We start from the raw sequence: 7578 nt of genomic DNA, 5'->3' as shown, positions 1-7578 counted from the left end.
AGACAGGTTGTGATCCCAATTAACAAATATCTTCTCTTTAGAGCATTTATCCCCAAATACCAAATCAGGGCATTGGAAAGACAGGGGCAACAGGGTTGAGCCATGTCTAAATTAAGGCTGGAAGATAACAAGCATTACTGCTGAATTTCAGGATATTTTTACCACAGTAAGAATTCTAGTAAAATTAAAAAATATAATTTTCTTTTGAAGGACTCTGGCTGAGAAGCTAGGCAAAACTGAGGATAAGCTATTTAGTTTCCAGCGTCCTGTTTTTGTCCTTTCAATCATTCCCTTCTCCTCTTATCCACTCCTTAAATGTCTCTATATGGGAGAAGCTTTGAGAATGTACTTGCTGGCACTAAAGACTGCTACCACTCTCCTGGTGTTTGCCCTGCCTTCCCTGCCAAATAGGTCTACCTGTTAGTCTTCTAACTGATCTCTTTGAGGAGACTCCAAATGTGAGGGCATCTGATAGGCCTCTGAGTTCATATACTGCAAAAATACCTTTATAATACATACAAATGTGCTAAAATTCAGCAATAACTGTTTCATTTTTTTTTTAGTCCTTTAGAACATAATACGTTCTCACCAGAGCACCATCTGAATTTATATATTAAAATTTGTGTGCTTAATTTCCAGATGCTCAAATATTTTTTGTAATCCCTTACCACCTTCCATTTCCATCTGAACTAAAATACTCAACATTTATATAATACGGTTTTTTCCCCCAAAGAACATTGCCCCAATTAGCTAACTAGTGTTCAAAACACTCTCATGAAGGATGTTCAGATACATAAAATTGTGCTTATCTCAAAGCTGCTGGAAGATTCATGGAGCGATTTGGCATTCGACTTCCTTTCATTTTCAAACAGTACTTTTGCTATCATAAAAGAAATTCTGATCTATTTTCAGTGAATAATGTTGCATATGTATATAACATTTTTAGACCTTCACAGGGAATGCAATGTGCTGTACATTCTGGTTCAAATAATATTCAGAAATGAGTAATGCTGACCAAATCATATGGGCTTTTACAATCATCTGGAATAATATGTGTTCAGAAGACATCCACTTTCGGGCATTCACTTATTCATTCATTCATCAAATACTTGTTGAGTACTTGCCATGTGGCAGACATAATAACTTGGCAAAAGAATTTACTGACCATGTAATAATTGTTACTATTTAATAAGAGTTTTAAACATATTACATCATTTAATCCTAACTTCAAGTAAAGTTGCTTTATTAGTCAAGGTTTTTCAGAGAAAATAATATAGTATTGTATATATGTAATTAAACGCACACATGTACATACACAGAGTGAGATTTTAAGGAATTGGCTTATACAGTTATGTGGGCTGGGAGGTCTGGAATCTATAGAGCAGGTCAACAGGCTAGAAATTCAGAGAAGAGTTAATATTGCAATCTTGAGAGCTGAATCTGCAGATTGGAAACTCAAGCAGGGTTTCTATGTTGCAGTCTTGAGGCAGAATTACTTTTCTTTCTGGAAACCTCGGTCTTTTCTCTGAAGGCCAACTGATTACATGAGGCCTACTTGCTTTATGGAGGGTAATCTGCTTTACTCAAAATCCTACTAATTTGAATGTTAATCACATCTAAATACCTTCACAGCAGCATCTATATTGGTGTTTGAACAAACAACTGGGCACCATAGTTGACATATAAGATTATCCATCATAATGGGTATTACTATGCTTATTTTATACATATAGGGAGGTTGAGGCTCAGAGAGAAAATTACTGGGATTTACTCAAATAATTGAGAATTTGGGGATTTGGGTCAGTCTTGTTCTGAAGCCAGCATGTTTCTCTCTCTATGGCAATATGTGAAGGAATGTTACAAAAGTCCAATACATAGTCCCTACATTTTAAGTATTTAGAATTATTTTTGGTGGCGAGCTAGGTTACAATGTATTCATTCCATAAATATTGAATGTCTACTATGTAAAGGGTATTGTGCTAGGAGCTGGGAATTGAACAGTCAACAAAACGGATAATGGTCCTGCCCTCTAGTGGGAGAACCAAACAATAGCCAAACGAACAGAAGAGTTACATATGTCGAATGCTAGAAAGAAAAATGAAATCATGTAAGGTTGACATGGTGATTCTTTGTAGTGGTGATATCTGAGCAGAGACCTGAATGAAGTGAGCATAAATCATGCAGATATTCAGAGAAAAGCATTGTTTTCACTTAAAGGGAAAACCCAGCACAATAGCCCTAAGATGGATTGGTGTTTGGCATGCTTCAGGAACAGCAGGAGACCAGTATGGCTGGAGCAGAAAGATTCAAACCAGCTTATGGAGTAACAGATTCAGTATAGCACAAACAGAACATAATTGTTCTGAAGACGGAGGGAATACAAGAATGATTTGTTTAGAAGCAGGTAGAAAGGGAAAGATTCTTGAAAAGGAGTTCTAAGCAGTATACTTGAAATTAGAAGAAAAAGTGGGAATGATTTGGGGAAATGCACTGAATCTGAAGGTACATTAAATGAAAGTGAAGCAATGTGGATAAATATTATGGTTTACTGAATCAGAGAATTCATATTGTAGAGAGATCACACAGATGACTAGGGGCCTCAGGACCATGAAGGAGAGGAAAATAAGTGAATAGATGTGCAGGCTGAATGTGTGGATGTAGGCATGTATCAAAGAACTTATTGTGAATCAGTTAAAAGGAAGTTAATAAAGAACTAAAATGCAGAAGCTTCATTTTGATATAAAATGAAAAGCTTGTCATTGTGGGTGTTCAAAATGGGAGGCTGATGCTGAAAGAAATATTTGAGGATAATAATGATTAACAAAATTACAAGTGCTTTCTATGTATTAAGCAGGTTTATATTCATTATGTCCTTTTTTTCTTATAACCACTATTACGAGATAAGATACTGTTATTATATCCTTGTTAGAGACGATGCAGCTGAGATAGAGACATTAGTAAGTTATTAAAAGTTACATAACTAATAAGTTATTGAGGTGGCATTTTAACTCAAGTCTGGTTCCAGAGCCCAAGCCTTAAATAGCAGTGCTTTACACAGGAGTCAAGCAACTCTAAGGAAAACATGGCCTAGCAATCTCTATGGCACACAGTTGAATTTAAATCATGTTTGCAAAATTGAAAGAAAATTTAATTATGTTAAAGGAATAGAAAAATGTAAATAAATTTAAATACAAAATATAGATTTGAGACGATGTTCTGGACCGAGCTTGTAGCCATGGATGCAGAAAATAAAGGGGCATCAAAATAAATAGAATATGATGATGGATTTGATTTGGAAGGTAAAGGAGCAAAGACAGTAATTCTAATGTTGGAAGCTTATGACTCTCAGGAAATTGGCAGTGAGAAGAGCATAATCATGTATCACTTACTATACCAAACATAAATTCAGTTTCATTTATTTCTCCAAACACTGTGAGGTTTCCAAGGAATACTTATTTCCATTTTACAAATAGCATAGGTCAAATATATGCCCCAATGCTACACTGATAGCAAGTGGCAGAGTTAAGATCAAATCTGAGTCTGATCTGAGTCCAAGAGCCAAACTCTTGTTCTTCAACTTTTTGACAGGTTTCAAAAAGCCTCAGTATTTGGGAGATTCTTCCAGTTATACCATAAGATTGCCCACATATGAAAGTCAGATAGGCACTGAGGTTCAGGACTGAAAATGCATATTCAGGAATTATCAGCAAAACATCAATGTGCTTGCAAAAAAATAGTTCAGAAGGGGAAGAGTTGCGACCGGGAAGTGATGCTGGAGAGTGGGGTGGAATGGAGGAAATGGGGGAAAAAGACGGACACTAGCTGACGACAGAGAGTGAAGATCAAGAAATTGTTACTCTTTGGCATCGAGTTCTTGAGAGCAAGAAAATTCGAAACCTTAGCAGTGGAATGATACCTCCACCACGCCGCTTCATCTGTGTCCTCTGCATAAGCGAACACCATCTGCTATGGAGGCGGAACGGTGGTGAATTGGAATAGCAGTCCAGACTCAATTTTGAAAACTTGGCAATGACTTCACATGGCAATTTGACTGAAGTTTGCAGGGATGTAGGAGCTTCCTTGTACCAGCCAACTTACTGTGCATTCTCAAACAGAAACGAGCAAACAAAAAAACCTTGCACATTCTGTGAAAATGTTCTTGTGTTTTTACCATAAGAAATAAACCTTCAAAATAACAACCTAGATTCCAAATAATATATTTCCTCATACCGATCTGGCAATATTTCATCATACAAAATTAATTAGTGGGCTCGATGTGTGTACGGGAAGGCAGGGCATTTGGAGGGGAAAGACTGACTCAGAATGTTGGTAGCCACAATCTGTTACATAGTGCACCAATATCTTTTAAATGGCCAAACTGATTCTTTAGCATTTAATTCTGGCTTTGGAATATTCTAGAACAGAATAAACCAAAATAAGTCATGCATTTAAAATGTGAGCGGAATTTCATGAAAACTGTTTGATCTTGTTTCTTAAGGATAAACCCAGCAGAGCTAAGTTATCCATTTTACAACAGTTAGACAGCTGTGAAATAGAGTAAATATTTACTTTCCTGTTTTCTCTACTTTTTAGAGGGGCAGCCAGTAAGTATTTGAAGACAGAAGAGTAGGCTTGTGAGGGGAATAAACCCTGAGTAGCCAACACTGGTTTGCTTAAACCCCGAAAGTGCCATTTGAGCAGATGGAAGATTCTGCTTGCCTTAGAAACTACTCAACCATCCCTTGGGCTTAATTGTCCCAGGTGTTGTGGCCATCTGCCAGACTTGTTTACAACAAATGCTTAAAAGTGGGATACTGAAATCTCACAGCTTTCTTAGGATGTGGTCAAAGAGCATATGGAATTGGAAGGTAAATCCTGAATCTTAAATCCACCATTTCCATTATGACAGCTTCTGCAACAGAAGAGACAAGAGAGATTGATTAGGCAAGGTGAGTTGTTGACGTAAACTGAAAACAAGAGAATGTTTCAAAGGTAGAGCATGAGGAATTCAGAGAGACACTGGAAACTAAAAGCTTAGGAAACAAGTTTTCAGAAAGAACTATTTCATTCAATATTTGTGGTGAGAACTCTTGGTCATTTAGCTATACATTGGCCAAGATTCCAGAGAGATAAGCAAAAGAAGTCAGCAAATTAACATGAGTAAAAAGAAACACATTTTAAATGGTTGACATCCTTATAATGTGTGAGTATTACGAGCAGGATATTCTTGAAGCTGTTCCTGTAAGCAACTTGTGCTATTGTGCTCCTCCCACAGAAGTGTAAATGCCTACAATATAATTAATTAACTAAAGCTGTAATTTCAGCAAAGAATGGGATATTTGGTTGTTCATGAATAAACATCTTCAACATAATCCATTTTCAGCCTGCTTTAACAGAGTTATAGAAGCTAAAATGAGCCCAGTTTTTCTATAAAAGAATAAAAACATTGGTTTTGAAAATAAGAGAAAGGTGAAAGGATAAGAAAATAATGTGTAACATTTAAAATAAAAAGTTTTGAAACTCAGTAAGTATTCTAATTCAATTAAGGAGTTTGGTGGCAAATAATAAAGATAAAACTCGAGCACTTCATTACCAGGCTTTTCTAAGGGAGAGTTGTGCACTTTTTTTCCTTTCTTTATTCCAAATATTTTCCTCGAGAAACTCCCTCTTCTCCTTTCAGAAATTGAAAACTGAAAACCTGGTCATATTTCAATCACTGTCAGTGCCACTTGACTCTCCAGTAGATATTTCCACTTCTTTCTCTTGATGAACATTTTAAATCTCTGCTTTCTGCTTGAAGTTACTTAAACATAAACGATTCATGCTTTTATTTCCATCTTAGCACAACTTGCATGGTATAAAGAACTCTAACCTGATGAAGGTGGTGAGTAGCTCCACACCTTCTTAGTAGTTCCCAATTTTGTCCAATCGTGGAAATCAGGAGCTCCTAGAATGCTAGCAATCGTTTCTCTACCCTCTCCCTTTGGCACGTACATCCTCATCTTCTTAACTCCTATTGTTTACTTGCTCTCAGTTTATCCATATTTCATTTTGGTTGTTGGTCAGTTTACCACCAGTCTTCCCTTCAGCTATAGCAAACAGACATTGAAAGGTAGCTTTCTGTGACTTTCTTGCAACAAATTTAGAGAATCTTCTAAGAGCTCCCTCTCCTTGTTAAACTGTGACAGTAGCAACTACAAATAGCATAACTCTTTCAGGAAAGCAATTGTTGCTTATGTGGGTTGCCTAGAAAAAGCAGCCGTGTACCTTTATAAGATGTGACCCAACCTTCCCACCTATCTCTTTCTCTCTGTGCCTCGTCCTTAGATCTATGTGAATTCTGATATGCCCCAAGGTTTTAAAAATAAACGTAACCAAATAAAAAAAAAAACCTTCCAGATTACATGAAAGATACACATTCAGTGAAACATGATCTATACCCTTAAGCTTAAACACTAATTAATTGTGAAGACAGACATGCATACATGTTGGCATCAAGGTAGGTAGAGCTCCTGGAATTGTTGCTACCCTTCTACTGAACTTTGAGAAATGCCGCCACATGGGAGTCCTGCTCCAGTGTCCCATTGCTTTATGTTAGACTGCTCGAAAACGAATTCTAATCCTGATTTGCTTTGAGTTAGGTTTGATGTACTTGGCCTGTGAAATTTGAAGTCTGGACATTTTTTAAGGAGGGTCATGGGGAAAGGAGAGGTGCAAATTTTCTGAATTATGCAATTAGGTCACCCTGGATACGGTACTTGGAGAGTAAAGTAGGCTTAAATCAATAAACAGGATTTTCTCAAATTCAATGAATAATATGATAAATCTTGATAATACAGGTTAGGGTTCCACATTAATGCTACATTATAAAATCTGAATTTTTATAATGTAGGCTGATTCGGAGACATTTCCGAAGAAGTATCACCAAACAATCTATATTCCCAAAATGATGATTTAAAAGATCACTTTCAACTTAGAAATATATTTCCTTGTTTTATTCCCAAAACATATTTTATTGTCATTTGTATCCCAAAGTAAGTTAAACTTTAGTGACAATACTAACTTGGATTTACATTCATTATCTTCATTTTGTAAAATAATTTGGTAGATTATGGGGTTTTCCACTGTGTATTTAAAATGTAAATATTTTTTCAAAGTTCATTTGTATTACTAAGGGTACCAGAGGTATGAATCAATTTTTTTCTTTACTCCAATAGATTTTAAATACACATATGAATTGATGTACATATTAATAATTTCTCTAATTTTTTACTTTAGGAAAATGTCAAAAAACATAAAGTAGAAACTGTATTTTTCTTTCAAACAGCAACAAAAAGTTATTAAATCTTCAATTTATATGTCTTGAAACTATGTCTGCCCTAATTCTGTCTACTTTTTGAAGTAGGAGGACAGTTGGTTCCCTACCTATTATCAGCCCCGTTTGTAGAGACTGTCGGGAGGATGCAACCAGGACTTCTTTGGTGAAAGTGTGATGATTGCACATTATACTTTTATAATTAAGACATTTAAAAAGGGAGACAATTGTACCAAAAAACCCCTAAAAACTCTTCATTTTAA

The 7578-nt window shown here is 35.9% G+C and overlaps 1 long non-coding RNA gene across 1 annotated transcript; it reads right to left on the bottom strand.

The window, feature by feature from the left end:
- Positions 1–1172: 1172 nt before the first annotated feature.
- Positions 1173–6192, bottom strand: LOC141407980 (uncharacterized). The gene is made up of 2 exons (XR_012419755.1): positions 5873–6192; positions 1173–4912 (listed from the first exon to the last, which is right to left on the bottom strand). It is a non-coding gene; the product is annotated as an uncharacterized lncRNA (long non-coding RNA).
- Between the last annotated feature and the right edge of the window lie 1386 nt (positions 6193–7578).

The sequence above is a fragment of the Macaca fascicularis genome, chromosome 11 (assembly GCF_037993035.2).
Source record: "Macaca fascicularis isolate 582-1 chromosome 11, T2T-MFA8v1.1".
NCBI lineage: Eukaryota > Metazoa > Chordata > Mammalia > Primates > Cercopithecidae > Macaca > Macaca fascicularis.
This window is presented reverse-complemented; position numbering and strand designations above follow the sequence as displayed.